At 37.1% G+C, this 16,167-nt stretch overlaps 1 long non-coding RNA gene across 2 annotated transcripts in view; it reads left to right on the forward strand.

Annotated features, from left to right (window-relative positions):
• LOC138752474 (uncharacterized) overlaps positions 1 to 16,167 on the forward strand; it is a 60,488-nt gene that overhangs the window by 23,293 nt on the left and 21,028 nt on the right. For both annotated transcript variants that reach the window (XR_011350678.1, XR_011350675.1), the window contains exon 2: positions 8,748 to 8,826. This is a non-coding gene — a long non-coding RNA (uncharacterized lncRNA). The remainder of the gene's footprint in view (positions 1 to 8,747; positions 8,827 to 16,167) is intronic.

Below are 16,167 nucleotides of genomic sequence, written 5' to 3' on the forward strand. Positions count from 1 at the left end.
ATATGTTGAGACATTTATAATTAAAAATACTGATAATAACCTCCACAGAAATAGACTGGTTAATAGAAATCAATATAAATATTAATATTGTGAACATGCCTGATTTATGATTAATTCAGTTTGATGATGGGATTCTAATATATTTTTTAATTCAGATTAAGGTTTGCTATTGTATGTGATCGAAAATATGGAAAGCACTTGAAACATCTTATACACACTTAAAATCTGGGAAAAGCAAACTCTTTTACCTTATGGGACCACAGATGTATATGCAGTCAGATGATGCCCAAACAGATGTTATGCGGTGTATGACTGTGCGTGTCTCTCTCTCTCTCTCTCTCTCTCACACACTCACACACTCACACACACACACACACACACTCACACACTCAGACACATATGAGGAAGGAAAATAGATCAGTTTATTATTTAAAAAGTGAAAATTTGCAGCAAGCTGTCGTGCAGTAGGAATTGGAATTGTTTGTGCATGATTGCAGAAATTTGGTTGGCAGAAGCAGCAGGTAATCAAAATGGTAAATTGAATGTTGTCTCTTTTTGCTAGAAGGATTGAATTTAAGAGCAGAATGGTTCTGCTGCAAATGTATAGGGTACTGATGAGACCATACCTCTATACTGTGTGCAGCTCTGATCTCCTTCCTTAGGAGGTTTGGAGGTTCCTAGCTTTGGAGACCGTAGAGAGGAGGTTCACCGGGTTGATTCTAGAGATGACAGGGTTAGCCTTTGAGGACATATTGAGTCACCAGGGACCATCTAATTGAAATTCAGAAGAATAGGAAGGGATCCTCTGGAAGCACATAAATTATTAAAGGAATAGATAAGATAGAGGCAAGAAAATTGAGGCTAGAATCAGGGAACATAGCCTCAAGATTTTAAGGTGTAAATTTAGGACAAGGCTGAAGAGGAACCTTTTTCTCTCTAGAGAATTGTATATCTGTAGAATTCCCTGCCAAAGAAGCAGTAAACTCTGCATCATAAAATATATTTAAGACCAAGTTAGATGGATTTTTTTGCCTGAGGGAGTACTGCTGAGCTTTTATATTGCACCAGCGTTTCATCCCAATTATAAAGTATATGTTCCGGTACCTTCTCCCCTATTTTATCTAGCTCTATCTTAGTCCAATCTGGTTTTTGCCTTGTCTAATAAAAATCTGATAAATACCTTAATTGTGGTGTTCTATAATAATTTTTAAAGCTTGGCAACTGCAAACCACCTTGGTTGTATTATTCTGTTAATTTATCTAACGCTATCTTTGGTTTTCCCCCTTTCCATAAAAATTTCCTTATTATTCTCTTTAGTTAACATATAACATAACATAACATAACAATTACAGCACGGAAACAGGCCATTAGGCCCTTCTAGTCTGCACCGAACCAAACACCCCTTTCTAATCCCACCTCCCTGCACAATGCCCATAACCCTCCATCTTCTTCTCATCCATATACCTGTCCAACCTTTTCTTAAATAATACAATTGACTCCGCCGCCACTATTTCTCCCGGAAGATCATTCCACACAGCTACCACTCTCTGAGTAAAGAAGTTCCCCCTCATGTTACCTCTAAACCTCTGCCCCTTAATTCTTAACTCATGTCCTCTTGTTTTAAACTTTCCTCCTCTTAACGGAAATAGTCTATCCACATCCATTCTGTCTATCCCTTTCATAATCTTAAATACTTCTATCAAATCCCCTCTCAACCTTCTACACTCCAAAGAATAAAACCCAATCTGTCCAATCTCTCGCCATACTCCAGATGCTTAAACCCAGGCAACATTCTGGTAAACCTTCTCTGCACTCTCTCCACTCTGTTTATATCCTTCCTATAATTAGGCGACCAGAACTGCACACAGAACTCCAAATTAGGCCGCACCAACGTCTTATACAATCTCAACATCACCTCCCAACTCCTATATTCCATGCAATGATTGATAAAGGCCAGCATACTAAAAGCCTTCTTCACCACCCTATTCACGTGAGTTTCTACCTTCAGGGAACGATGTACCGTTACTCCTAAATCTTTCTGCTCTTCTGTATTCCTCAATGCTCTCCCATTTACCACATATGTCCTATTCTGATTCTTCTTACCAAAATGAAGCACCTCACACTTATCAGCATTAAATTCCATCTGCCATTTTTCAGCCCACTTTTCTAAGCAGCCCAAATCCCTCTGCAATCCTTGAAAACCTTCTTCATTATCCACTATTCCACCTATCTTAGTATCGTCTGCATATTTACTAATCCAATTCACCACCCCATCATCTAGATCATTAATGTATATAACGAACAACAATGGGCCCAATACAGATCCTTGAGGCACACCACTGGTCACCGGCCTCCAACCTGCAGACAATTATCCACTACCACTCTCTGGCCTCTCCCTTTCAGCCAATGTTCAATCCATTTGACTATCTCAAAATTTATACCTAAAGACTGCACCTTCCTAACTAACCTTCCATGTGGTACCTTATCGAAGGCCTTACTGAAGTCCATATAGACAACATCCACTGCACTACCCTCATCCATATTCCTAGTCACCTCTTCAAAAAATTCAATCAGATTGGTCAAACATGACCTTCCTCCCACAAATCCATGTTGAGTGCTCCTGATCAGACCCTGTCTATCCAGGTGTTTATAAGTGCTATCTCTAAGAATTTTCTCCATTAATTTACCTACCACAGACGTCAAACTTACAGGCCGATAGTTGCCAGGCTTCCTCCTTGAACCCTTTTTAAATTCCCTTAGTTTCACTATTAAGGGAATTGGTAATGATTGAAATAAGTATTGTATCCTTGGGAAGACATTAATTTTAATGCAATTTCCCCTCCTTATCAACATTAGTGGTAATTCCTTCCAATGTTCTAAGTCTTCCTGTAATTTCTTCATTAAAGGCTGATAATTCAATTTGTACAGGTGGCTTGAATTAGTATCTAACCTAGGTATCGGATTGCTTGTGTTTGCCATTCAAATGATGATTCTTTATTAAATTCTGTATAATCCGCATTGCTCATTGGCATTGCTTCACTTTTATTTGCGTTGATCTTGTACCCCAATATTTCTCCATATTCCTTCAATTTCTTATGTAGTTCTTTTATTGATATTTCTGTTTTTGTTGACTATGCTATGATGTCATCTACAAATAAACTGATTTTATACTCCTTCTCCTTTATTTTTATCCCTTTTATTTTATTTTCTGTTCTTATTAGTTCTGCCAGTGGTTCTATTGCTAAAGCGAACAGTGAGGGATATAGTGGACATCCCTGCCCAGTTGACCTACTTAATTTAAATTGGTTTGATACATATCCATTTACTGCCACCTTCGTCATTGGTTTAATCCAATTAATATATTTATCTGGTAGATTGAACCTTTGTAATACTTTGAATAAATAATTCAATTCTACACTGTCAAAGGCTTTTTCTGCATCTCAAGCAACAGCCACTGTTGGCATCTTATTTCATTGAACTGCATGAATTAAATTAATAAATTTACAGACATCATCCGCTGTTCGTCTTTTCTTAATAAATCCAGTTTGATCATGTGCTATTATTTTTGGTGCACAGTCGGCCAATCTGTTTGCTAATAATTTTGCTATTATCTTATAATCTAAATTACGTAGAGATTTTGGTCTATATAATGCTGGTGTTAGTGTATCCTTCCCCATCTTTGGTATTTACTGTAATTATTGCTGTCTTACATGAATCTGGCAAGTTTTGTATTTCTTATATCTGGTTCATTACTTCCAGGAGAGGAGGAATTAATAACTCTTTAAATGTTTTATAGAATTCTATTGGAAGTCCATCCTCTCCAGGCATTTTATTTTTTAATATATCCTGTATTTCCTCTATTTCGTATGGTTTTATCAGCTTGTTTTGCTCCACTTCTTGCAATTTCGGCAGTTCAATTTTAGCTAAAAACTCTCCTATTTTGTCTTCTTTCCCCTCGTTCTCAGTTTGGTATAATTGTTCATCATAAAATTCCTTAAAGTTCTCATTAATCTCCATTGGATTATATGTAATTTGTTTGTCCTTTTTCCTTGATGCCAATACAATTCTTTTTGCTTGTTCTGTTTTAAGTAGGCAGGCTAATATTTTTTCCTCATAGCTCATAATACTTTTGCTTTATTTTCATTATGTTCTTCTCTACCTTATCGTTTGTAATGTTTCGTATTTTTTTTTGTCTGCCAATTCTCTTCTTTTTGTTATATCTTCCCTTGTTGCCTAGTTCTTTTTATGTACTTACTATCTCCCTTTCCAACTGTTCTATTTCCCAATCGTAGTCCTTTTTCATCTTAGTTACATAACTTATTATCTGGCCTCTAATGAAAGCTTTCATTGCATCCCATAATATAAATTTGTCTTTCACTGATTCTGTATTTATTTCAATGTACATTCTAATTTGGCATTCAATAAATTCTCTAAATTCCTGTCTTTTAAGTAGCATGGAGTTTAATCTCCATCTATATGTTCTTGGTGGGATGTCCTCCAGTTCTAAGTGAGTGATCATATGGCAATCTAGCTTTATATTCAGTTTTCCTAGCTCTCCCTTGAATATGGGCCGACAACAAAAACATATCAATCCTTGAGTATGTTTTATGCCCACTCGAATAATATGAGTATTTCTTCTCCCTTGGGTGCTGCTTCCTCCATATATCCATAAGTTTCATTTCATGCATTGATTCAACCATAAATTTGGCCACTTTATTCTTTTTGCTAGTCCTTTGTCCAGTTTTATCTAACATTAGATCCAAATTAAGGTTAAAATCCCCTCCTATCAATACATTCCCCTGTGTATCTACAATCTTCAAAAAATATATCTTGCATAAACTTTTGATCCTCTTCATTAGGTGCATATATATTGAGTAAATTCCAGAATTCTGAATATATCTGACTCTTTATCATTACATACCTCCCTGCTGGATCTATTATTTCCTCCTCTATTTTGATTGGTACATTTTTATTAATTAATATAGCTACACATCTAGCTTTTGTATTATATGATGCTGCTGCTACGTGCCCTACCCAGTCTCTCCTTAATTTATTATGTTCCACTTCAGTTAGATGCGTTTCCTGCACAAATGCTGTCTATTTTTTTTCTTTTTTCAGGAAATTTAATAGCCTTTTTTTGTTTAATTTGGTTATGTATTCCATTAATATTTAGATGTCATATAGTTCAACATGGCCATCTCGTATTCTGTTTACACCTCATTTCTGCTTCCTTACCACCACCTACCCCCTTTTCCCATTTTCATCTTTCAGTTTTCCCTTTTTGAACTCAATGTATGACAACACTTTTAAAACATAAAATACTTCAATAACTCCCACATCTAAAATTCCCTTAACCCCAAATGACCCCCCCCCCCACTCTCTGAGTTGCCCTTTCCACAACTCCCCTCTCCATTTGGATTACAAACCCGCTTGCAAGAGTCAACTGATTTCACAGTGACTGTTATTCTCTCCCAACCAACCCCCTCCAGATAAGACTGTTATCTTCACATATAACAAAGTTCACCCTCTTCCTACCTACTTCATTTCTTCCCTTTTCTTTCCCTTCTTTAGTTCTTACTTATACATATTTTTTACATCTTTATATGTCATTCTTCATTCTTGTTACATCTCTTCATCTCTCTTTCTGTCCTGCAGGCATTCTGCAAATTCTCGTGCTTTCTCCGGATTCGAGAACAGTCTGTTTTGCTCCTCCGGGATAGATATTTTAAGCACAGCTGGATATCTTAACATAAATTTATAGCCTTTTTTCCATAGGATCAATTTTGCTGTGTTAAACTCCTTCCTCTTCTTTAGGAGTTTTTGACCCTTGTATTCCAATTGTTTTTTTTGTCTTCTCTAATTTGATTCCATGCCCGCTCCAGTATATTTTCTCTTGTCGTATATCTCAGAAATTTTACTAAAATGGATCTTGGTTTTTGTTGTGTCTGTGGTTTCATAGCTAGTGTTCTGTGTTCCCTTTCTATTTCCGTTCCTTCCTGTATTTCTAGCATTCCCAGGACATTTGAAATCCATTCTTTTATAAATTCTTTCATATTTGTGCCTTCTTCATCTTCCTTTAGGCTCACTATCTTTATGTTGTTTCGGCTACTAAAGTTTTCCATTATATCCATCTTCTGAGCTAACAACTCTTGTGACTAACTTTTTTGTCGCTTTCTTCCAATTTTCTTAAGTCATTCACTTCCATTTCTACAGCTGTTTCTCATTCTTCCACATCTAATCTTTTCCCTATTTCTGTCATGATTAGCTTTATTCTTCTCACTTTTTCTTCTGTACTTTTCATTTCACTAAATTCTAATATCAACCATTCTTTTAATGCTCTCATTTGTTCTTGAAAATGTTTTTTATCTATATACTGTCCATCTATTTTGCCTTCTATTTCTCTGTGCAAAGCTTGGTCTTCTTCTTTTTCTTCTGTGTCTGCACCTGTGTTTGTGTCTTCTACTTGTCTTCCTTGTATCTGTGTCTGTTCTGACTTTCCTGTTGAGTTGCTTGCCTCACTTTGCTGGGCATCATCTTGCATGGCTACTTGCTATTGATCCTCTTCTTCTGGCCTAGTCATCTGTTGGGTCTCCTTTTGCTGTTTTTCTTTCCTATCATTCCCTTTCCTGTCACTTTCCTCTTCTTCCAGCTGAGAGCCCTGATGTTGGGCATCCCTCAGCTGGTCGCACTGTGTTAGTTCGCTCCTCAGCTGGGCCCCCCTCCCATCGGTGTTTTTATGTCCTTAGTGTGCACATTGCACACTTCTGTTTGGCTCAGAGAGCCATTTTTTCAGTCCAGCGGCTGGGAGGTCTTGACTCTGCCGGGTCATTACCAACCTTGGGGAGCGGGCTCTTTTCCCTGTTTTTTTAATGCAGGTAAGGCCTTCTTTCTCTTCTGGTGTCTTTTCTTTTTTTCTCTCATTGTTTTTACTTTTTCCTTCTTGGGTGCCATTTTCTTTCTTTTCTCCACAACTTTATCTTTTATTTGTTATGTTTTGTGTTTCTTGAACTTTATATTTTCTTCACTTTATTTCTTCTTTTCTGGAGAGGGCTGGTATTCTCCTACCGGCCACTACTCCATCACATGACTTCTCATCCTGCTCTTATTCCTTAAATTATGTTCTTTCCTGTGCTAGCAGTTGATTGGATTATTTAGAATGTACAGCATGGAAACAGACCATCAGTCCAACAGTCAAGCTCTGCAGGGACAATTAACAATATTTTTTGATACTGCTAACTGAAAACACAATTTTTTTCAAATGGGTTATGCAACAATTCCCAGCACCCACAACAGAAGTGAATACATCTTTCAAATCTATTGGTGTGATTTTAAAACATTGATTTATCAATCACTCCTATTAGTCAGGTGCTGTAGAAACAATAAGAAATAAAGCATAGAAAAAAGGTCATTTTTGCCTATTGTGTCCATGTTAAACATCAAGCACCTAATTTTACACATCCTATACTAAGTATCCCATTTTGTATACCCCCCCCCCCTCCCCAACCCCATTCCCATCCACTCCTGCAGATCTTACCACTCATTTACACACTTTGAGCAATTTATTATGGCCAACCAACTGACAAGCCTTCACCTTTTGGGATATGGCAAGAAAGTAATGTCCCTGGAAGAAATCCCTTTGGTCAAAGAGAGAACATGCACACTCCATACAGACAGCATTGGAGATCAGGATTAAATCTGGGACACTCAAGCTGTGAGGCTATAGCTCAACTAGCTCTGCCTTAGTGGGTGTTGTTAGATTTTAATAAAAAGGGTGTTTAGCCCAATTACATTTATTTGTCACATGAAATGGCAATACAGCTGAAGCTACAAATTTTACCAGGTTTATGAATTTGCAATGTTGTTTCTGAGGAAATAGCAAGGCCGTATTCAAGTACAAGGGGGTAAAGAATAGTAAATGATGTCAGACAAAGGATAGCAGATGTGTCAGTGAACTGAAAAAAATGAAATGCCAAATCCAACTGATGTGTTCATAGAAGGGGTGAAGAAGTTCCTGTGACTAAATGATTACTGTCAATATCTCAAAAAAAAAACAAGTAATACAGCAAAGTGTAAAAAGAGGAAGGCAGTGCTAATGTTTATTTTCTGATCAGAGATCAGGAAGCATTTGTAGGTTGATTACTGTGACAAATCATAGACAGCATCTCCATGGAGGATGTTGTCAGAATTCAAGTAGAATTTTTTAATCCAGTGCCTCCAGAGATTTTTCCAAGTTTCATTTCAGTCATGGATTAGAGGGCATGTTGGACAATTATATTAAAGGCATTGGGTTTTTTATTTGTTTAGACATACAATACAGTAACAGGCCAGTTCGGCAGACCAATTTAAACCCCTTAACCTACACCCCCAGTGTGCTTTTAGCTGGTGGGAGGAATCCGGAGCCCATGAAGAAAACCCACACAGACACAGGGAGAATATGCAATCTCCTTACAGAGAGCATGGCACTCGAACCCTGGTCTGGTCCCAATTACTACTGCTGCAGCTGCTCCCATATTCACTTTATTGTTGGGCAGTGCTGATATCTGTTTGATATTTTAAATTTTGTCACTTACTATCCTTTTACTCTTAATATACCTGTAGAAATCCTTAGGATTTTCCTTGACATTGTTTGATAAAGCATAGCTGAGGTACAGCATGAAAAGTGAAAAACTGTGATCAGTGAGTACATGTACTGAAATATATCCAGTGCGGAATGGGCCAGAAGAGCTTAATTTTTTTTGTTTCAAAAGGGTAGGCAGACAAAAGGAATTGTCGAATATTGTGATGGAGACAGAATAAGAGTTTACATGTGAAACAGACTCTGAAAAGGCAAGTAATTAAGAAATTATGTTCAAACTTGTTGCAATTGAATATGTGATTCTTAGAATTATTTGAAAAAAATTTGCAATGGGTTCATTGGTTCCTGTTACATTTTGAGAGCTATATTTCATGTGGAAATTATACAAGTGATACAATACATTAATGGTTACATATAAATAAAATAACTCCTTGGAAAATAGTAAAATATTTGTCATGATGACACTTATTGGTTCATTATTGGATCATTACTTCTATCAATGTCAGGTGTATATGGTGCTGAATTCTTGTCTCGTTAGAGTTTAAATAAAATGCAAATTTATGTTCAACATATCTTACAAATGTAGAGTATGGAACCATAGAATAATAAAGCACAGAAACAAGCCCCTTTGGCTCTTCAATCTGTGCCTCATCCCACTGATCTTGTCCCAGGGCATAGCACTCCATACTTCTCCCATCCATGCACCTGTCCAAATTCTTCTTAAATTAAGCTTGCTTTTACCCATCCAGCTAATGTTAAATCCTGTTTACTACCTCATATGAATACTGAGCTTCTGAAACTTCCTGACTAACCTTCTATGTGGGACGTTGTCAATGAATTTCCAAAAGTCCAGGTAGACAACATCCAGAATCGTTCCTTCAACTTTCCTGATAACCTCCTCAAATAACTCCATCAGGTTTGTGAAACATGTCCTAACATGCACAGAACCTTGTTGACTATCCCTATTCAGTTCCTGGCTATCCAAATTCTTGTATATCTCATCTCTTGGAACAGCTTCCATAATTTACATACTACTGTTGTCAAACTCACCAGCCTATAATTTCCAGGGTTATTTTGGAGCCTTTTTAAACAATGCAACATCATGAGCTGCCATCCAATCCTCCAGCACCCACCCATGTCTCAGATCACTTTCAATATTTACGCCAGAGCCCCTGCAATTTCTGCACTAGTTTCACTTATGATCCGAGGGAATAACTTGTCAGGTCCTGGGGGCCCTAACCTTTATTTGCTTTAAGATAGCAAGCACCTCCTCTTCTTTAATCTGTAAAGGTTCCATGACCTCATTGCTTGTTTTCCTTCCTCAACTCTGCCAGTTTCCTGAGTAAACTTTGACACAAAAAGCCCCTTCAATATCTACCCCATCTCTTTTGGTCTTGTACAGAGCCAACCACTCTTGTCAAATTTTGTCACTTACTATCCTTTTACTCTTAATATACCTATAGAAATCCTTAGGATTTTCCTTGACATTGTTTGGTAAAGCAAACTCATGCCTTTTTTTTAGCTGCCTTGATTTTTTTCTTGAGGATTTTCTTGCATTTTTATACTCCTCAAGTACCTAATTTGCTCCATGATGTTTCTACCTACTAAACACCTTCCAAGCCAGATCCCCATTATCCATCAAAAACCAAGCTTCCCTATGCCTGTGAACTTTGCATCTAATCCTGACAGGAACATACAACTCAGTTCTCTGAAAATTTCACCTGTGAATATCTCGTACATCCTTGCTTGAAAACAACTTATCCCAATCCATGCATTCTAGATCCTTTCTAATTTCCTCAGAACTGATGTTTCTCCAATTGAGGACCTACACTCAATGCCTAGAACTATCTGCCTTCCTAATCAACTTGAAATTAATGGCATTCTAATCACTTGACTCAAAATATTCCCCTACACATACCTCTGTCATCTGTCCTGTCTTGTTTCAACATTTCACACTATCTAGTTTGTACCTCTTTATAGTGATTTATAAATTTTTTTCTTATAAATTTTTTTCTGAACACATTTGACAAATTCCAAGCTATACAGTCCTTTTATAGTACAGGTATGGGAGTCCCAGTCATTATGTGTAAAGTTAAGATCTCCTACTACCACTAATGTTTCCTTTAACTGTCTATTATCTCTCTACAGATTTGCTCCTCCAATTCTCATTGACTGTTGAGTGGTCTATACTACAACCCCTATGAGTGTGGTCATAGCTTTTCCCATTTCTCAGCTCCACCCATATAGCCTCAATTGACGGGCCTCTGGTCTGTTCTGCCATAGCACAGCTGTGATACTTTCCATGAGGAGCAATGCTACTCCTCCCTCTTTGATTCCCCTGTCTGAAACAATGGAAACACATAACATTGAGGTGCCAGTCCTACCCCTCCTGCAACCAAGTTTCACTAATGGCTACAATGTCATAATTACATGTGCAAATCCATGCTCTAAACTTGTCTGCCTTTCCGACAATACTTCTTGCATTGAAATAAATGCACCCAGGAAAAATTCCATCAAGTAGAATACTTTGACTTCTGACATTACATACAATCTTTACTTCATCTTTTATTTCCCCTCCTCTCCCTTATCTGGCATTCTGGTTTCCATCACTCTAAAAATCTAGTTTTAACCCCCTGGAGCACCACCAGCAAACTTTCCGACAAGGATATTAGTGCCTTTCCAGTTCAGATGCAAACTGTCCCATTGAAATAGGTCCCACCATCCCTGGTAGAAAGCCTGATGATCCAGAAACTTGAAGCCCTGCACCATGACTTGAGCCACATGTTAAGCTGCATTATCCTTTCACTTGCACGTGGCATGGGTAACAATCCGGAGACTACAACTCTAGAAGTCCTGCCCTTCAACTTTGTACTTAACTCCCTGAACTCTCTTTAAAGGACCTCATCTCTCTTCCTACCCATATCATGGACTATGACATCTGGCTGCTCACCCTCCCTCCTGAGAATGCTGTGAACTTGATCTGAAATATCATAGACCTTGGCACCAGGGAGGCAACACATCACTCAGGTCTCTTGATCCCTTCCACAGAATGTTTTTATCTCTCCCCGTATCTATGGAGCCTTCTATCAGTACAACTCGATTCTTCTCCTACCTTCTTAGCCACCAGGCAAGATTCCATGCCAGAGACCTGATCACTATGGCTTGTCCCTGGTGGGTCTCCCCACCTCCCAACAAAACACTATCCAAAATAGCATACTTGTCATTGACAAATTTGTATTTGTCAATAATGTTAATTTTTTTGCAAATTGTTAATTGATAAAGTAAATACAGAAATAAAGATAATACATATATTTAACCCTAAAATATCATATCAAGATTGTTATTATAGGGTGATAACTATACAATAATTTATATTGTTATAAAAGGTTGTCCTTTTTAAGGTAAATATCATAGGAAACATTGAGGGTGCATATTGACTAAAGAATATGCATTATGATTTTTGATAACTTTTTGTATCAGATGCTGCAGTTAATTAAGTGTTATTAGTATTACAGAGTTCTGTGTTGTGTATTGGCCTATGTGTTTGGTTTTATGTTAAAAAATGACAGCTTGCCTTAGAGAGCCAAGGTGAAGGTGGTCTGCTGAGAGAGTGGGAGATGGACTGAAGCATGTGCAGAAAATGATCTAAATATTTCTGGACTTGGATGATAAACCACCATTGGGTAGTGCTGTGGAGTGAAAGAAAGCCCAGAGCACAAGTCATAGTCTAGAAGACAGTTTAGAATGTTGGGATTTCAAAAAGTATGAATATTTTGAAGGCAGCCAGAAGGATCTGGACCAAGCCAGTTGTTCCTCTCTCTGCAAGCAACACAAGACAAGTTTGAATTTTGTTCTCTCTTTCTCTCAAAGGTCTTTTGGCTTCAGTTTACCAAACAAACTGAATTTTGTTTATGATCTTTGCTTCGGTGGAGATTGAAGTTTTGTGAGTCTTGTGTGTTTTGTGTTTGTTTTGTTTCTAATTTTTTTCTGTGGGCTAGTTGGAAATATAACTTAGACTTTAATTACATGTGTTATATTTAGGGTGGGGAATTTATTAGTTTTATTAGTTATATTAGTTATATTTTCTATTAGTTATAGAAATTTGCATAGTAACCAGTGGGCATTGTTATAAAAGGGGGTAATTTGAATTAAAGTTTGAAGGTGAATTTTTGTTAATAAAGTAATTTTTCATCTTTACCCCTGTGTGATATGCCTTCTTTGTGGTTGCTGGTTTGGTCTCGTAACATTATTCATCAATAAAATCTATAATCTCATAACTTTCCTTTCTCACCAGCAATATGGAAAATGCTACACAAACTGAGAACAATTAAGAATCATTTCTACTTCTATTTAACACTACCATTTGGAAAATTTCATGATATTACTATTTTTACTTGAAATGATTTGATGATTTTCATTTTTACTTAAATTAAATTTTGCTTAAATACTAATGTGCAACTGATCTCCCAACACCTAATTACCATGGCTGCTCAAACTCAAAATCTCATCAAACCTATCCTGAAAGGGTGACTGATTCCAATAACTTGACCAAAATTAATGTGAGTTAACAATCTGATAGTGATGGACTTCAATCTCTGCATTTGAGATCTTAAAGCAAAGAGTAATGAAATTAAGCAGTTTTTGTTTTGCAGTGTAGAAAAAAACTATATTAAAAAACAGCAAAAGACATAGTGGAGAAACAGCAGTCTATTGTTCCTTGTACTGGAGGAACAAAAGAAAAAAAAAATGTTGGTTAAGGAAAAGGAAAGTATACCTTCCTCTACATTTGCTCATTTTTGTCACACTAGCTTTCTGCATATACCATTCCGGGAGAGATATTGAAATATCTTAATGCTTGATCAATTATCAAAAGATAAATACTCATGTGCTTTTTCTACCAAGTATGTCCATTCACAAGAAACACTGTCGCAACTCAATAAGAAAGCAGCTGACCAGCACAATCCCCACTTATGTTATGCATGGACAATGTATTCTCCAATTGTCAGTAGGATTCCATATCCTATATATGAATTAAGTATGTTAACCATATAACATCTTAGCCCTTCAGGTCCATGCCGGTTCACTCAAACAACTCCACTAGATCCCCTCACCTATTCTCTGCCCATAACCCTCCAACCCCCTCCTATCCATGTATATATCCAGGCTCCTCTTAAATGAAAGAATTGATTCTGCCTCAACTATTTCCTCTGGAAGATTATTGCATTCAGCCACCACTTTCTGAGTGAAGAAGTATCCTATAATGTTCCTCCTAAAATATTGCCCCCTTACCCTCAACTTGTGTCCTCTTGTTTCAACCTGCCCTGCTCTAGGAGTATTTCTTCAGGCATCTCAATGTAACAAAATAAAAATAATGAATATATTTGAATTCTAGAATTCAGGCACCATTACTTTGCCATAGATAACATCACAGCGATGAAAAACCTGCTTCATTTAAATTTTTAGGCCAGGTAACAGCTGCCATAATTAAGGTGGCAAATTGCCATGTCTATTTTCCAGCACTATGAAGTAGCAACAAATTCCAGATGTATTACATGCCATAGCTCACTTCCTCAGGGAGAGGTGGTAATTGATTAATTGTCCAAATACTCAGGAAGAAGTACAGACTGTAATATTAATAAATTCAATTATTCAAATATTAACAGTTTAGGGAGGTTTGGGCTAGAATTTTGGCCTTTGTCCATTTGTGAGAATACTGGAAACAGTGACTTCCTGTGTTTGAATTGTGAACCAAGGATATGCAATGTTGGCCATTAAAGTCTATTTGGATAAAGTAGTACAACTAAGTTCACCAGCATTAAAGAGCATGTTACAGAGGACATTAACCATTGGGGCAGCACAGTTAGTGCAGTGGTTAGCGCAATCCTATTACTGCACCAGCAAATCTGACATTGTCTGTAAGGAACTTGTATGTTTTCCACGTGTCCTCTGTTTTCCTCCCATATTCCAGTGACATATGGGCTCGGGAGGTTAATTGATATGTGAGTGAAGTTGGTCTTATGAGCTGGAAGGGCCATTTATTGTATGATATCACTAAATTTAAAAAAAATATATATAGTGCCATTTGTTAGATAATGGGTGAGAATTATTGTGAGATGAGGCAGTGTGCAATATGTTTCATATCGTTGAGGAGTGGTTGGAATTACTGTTGAAAGAAAGATAAGAATGACCTTTTGAGGTTGGAACAAATTAACAGCTATGTTGAATAAACGTGTTCTGAATGATACTGGGGGATCTTCATTAAGTATCAGGTTACTGGAGTTGGTATGATTTGGGTAGTGGGATACAGATCACTCTCTGTGTTGGATAATCAATGTCGATGATGGGATAAAGTGTGTGCAATAATTTATCTTGGGACTGAGATGACTACTATTGTTTCTGATAGCATCAGATTATTTGGCTTGATTTTAGCACAAAGCAGAAAAAAATACAAAGGATCTCAACAAGCCAAGAAAACAATCTGCAAAAAAAAACCTCCAAGGCATTAATTGTTTGATTCCATTATTCCTTAAATTGAATGCCACAACATGAAGCCTTAATGTAAGATATCACTTATCAAACATGGCCTCCAACCTTTTCCTACCATAAATATAGGTGCATTATGGTATTTCAGTAGGACAAGGGAATTGGGGGAAGAGGCAGAATCAGAATGAAATTTTGCATCTGATAAATGGCTAGTCTTCTATACCACTGAATTATTTCTGAATCAGAATTTATTGTTGTAAGCATGTTACAAAATTAATAGTTTTGTGCCAATATTACAGTGCAAATATTGATAAAAAAAATTAAATTTTAAAATAAATATATTAGTGCAAAAATAAGAGCAAGTGAGGTAGTGTTTGTGGTTCAATGTCCATTCAGAAAGCTGATGGCAGAGTGGAAGAAGCTTTCCTTGTGCCGATGGGTGGTCATCTTTAGGCTCCTCCACCTCCTTTCTGATGTGAGCAGTTTGAAGAGGGGATGGCCTGGGTGGTGAGGGCCCATGGTGATAGAGGCTGTTTTTTTAAAGTTACTGCTTCTTGTAGATGTCCTCGATGGAGCTGAGACTAATTCCTTTGATGGCACTGGCCGAGTTTACAACTCTGTAGATTTTCTTTTGTCCTGTACATTGGCACCTCCATACCAGACAGTGATGCAACCGATTAGTGCTCCACTGTACATCTGTAGAAATTTGCAAGGGTCATTGGTGACTTACCAAATGTCCTCAAACTCCTCACAAACTATAGCCACTGGCAAATCTTCTTCATGATTCCATTAACGTGGAGGCCACAGGACAGATCCTCAGAGATGTTGATACCCAGGAAGTTGAAACTCTTAGGCCTTTTCACTGTATTTGAAAAAAATATTTTATTAAAATTTAATACATGCATTAATATCTAGATACAGAAAAAAATACAATGTATGTCTCAGATCAGTAATACATAATACTATACTCCCCAATGTTCCCTCCCCTCCTCCAAATTATAATAGCCCCAAAACATAAAAAGAGAAAAAAAGAAAAGATAAGATACAATAAAAAGAAACTCATCTGGTTACTGAAGGTTACACTTTCAATCAATTTTTGCCTTTATAAT

The sequence above is a fragment of the Narcine bancroftii genome, chromosome 1 (genome assembly GCF_036971445.1).
Source record: "Narcine bancroftii isolate sNarBan1 chromosome 1, sNarBan1.hap1, whole genome shotgun sequence".
Classification (NCBI taxonomy): domain Eukaryota; kingdom Metazoa; phylum Chordata; class Chondrichthyes; order Torpediniformes; family Narcinidae; genus Narcine; species Narcine bancroftii.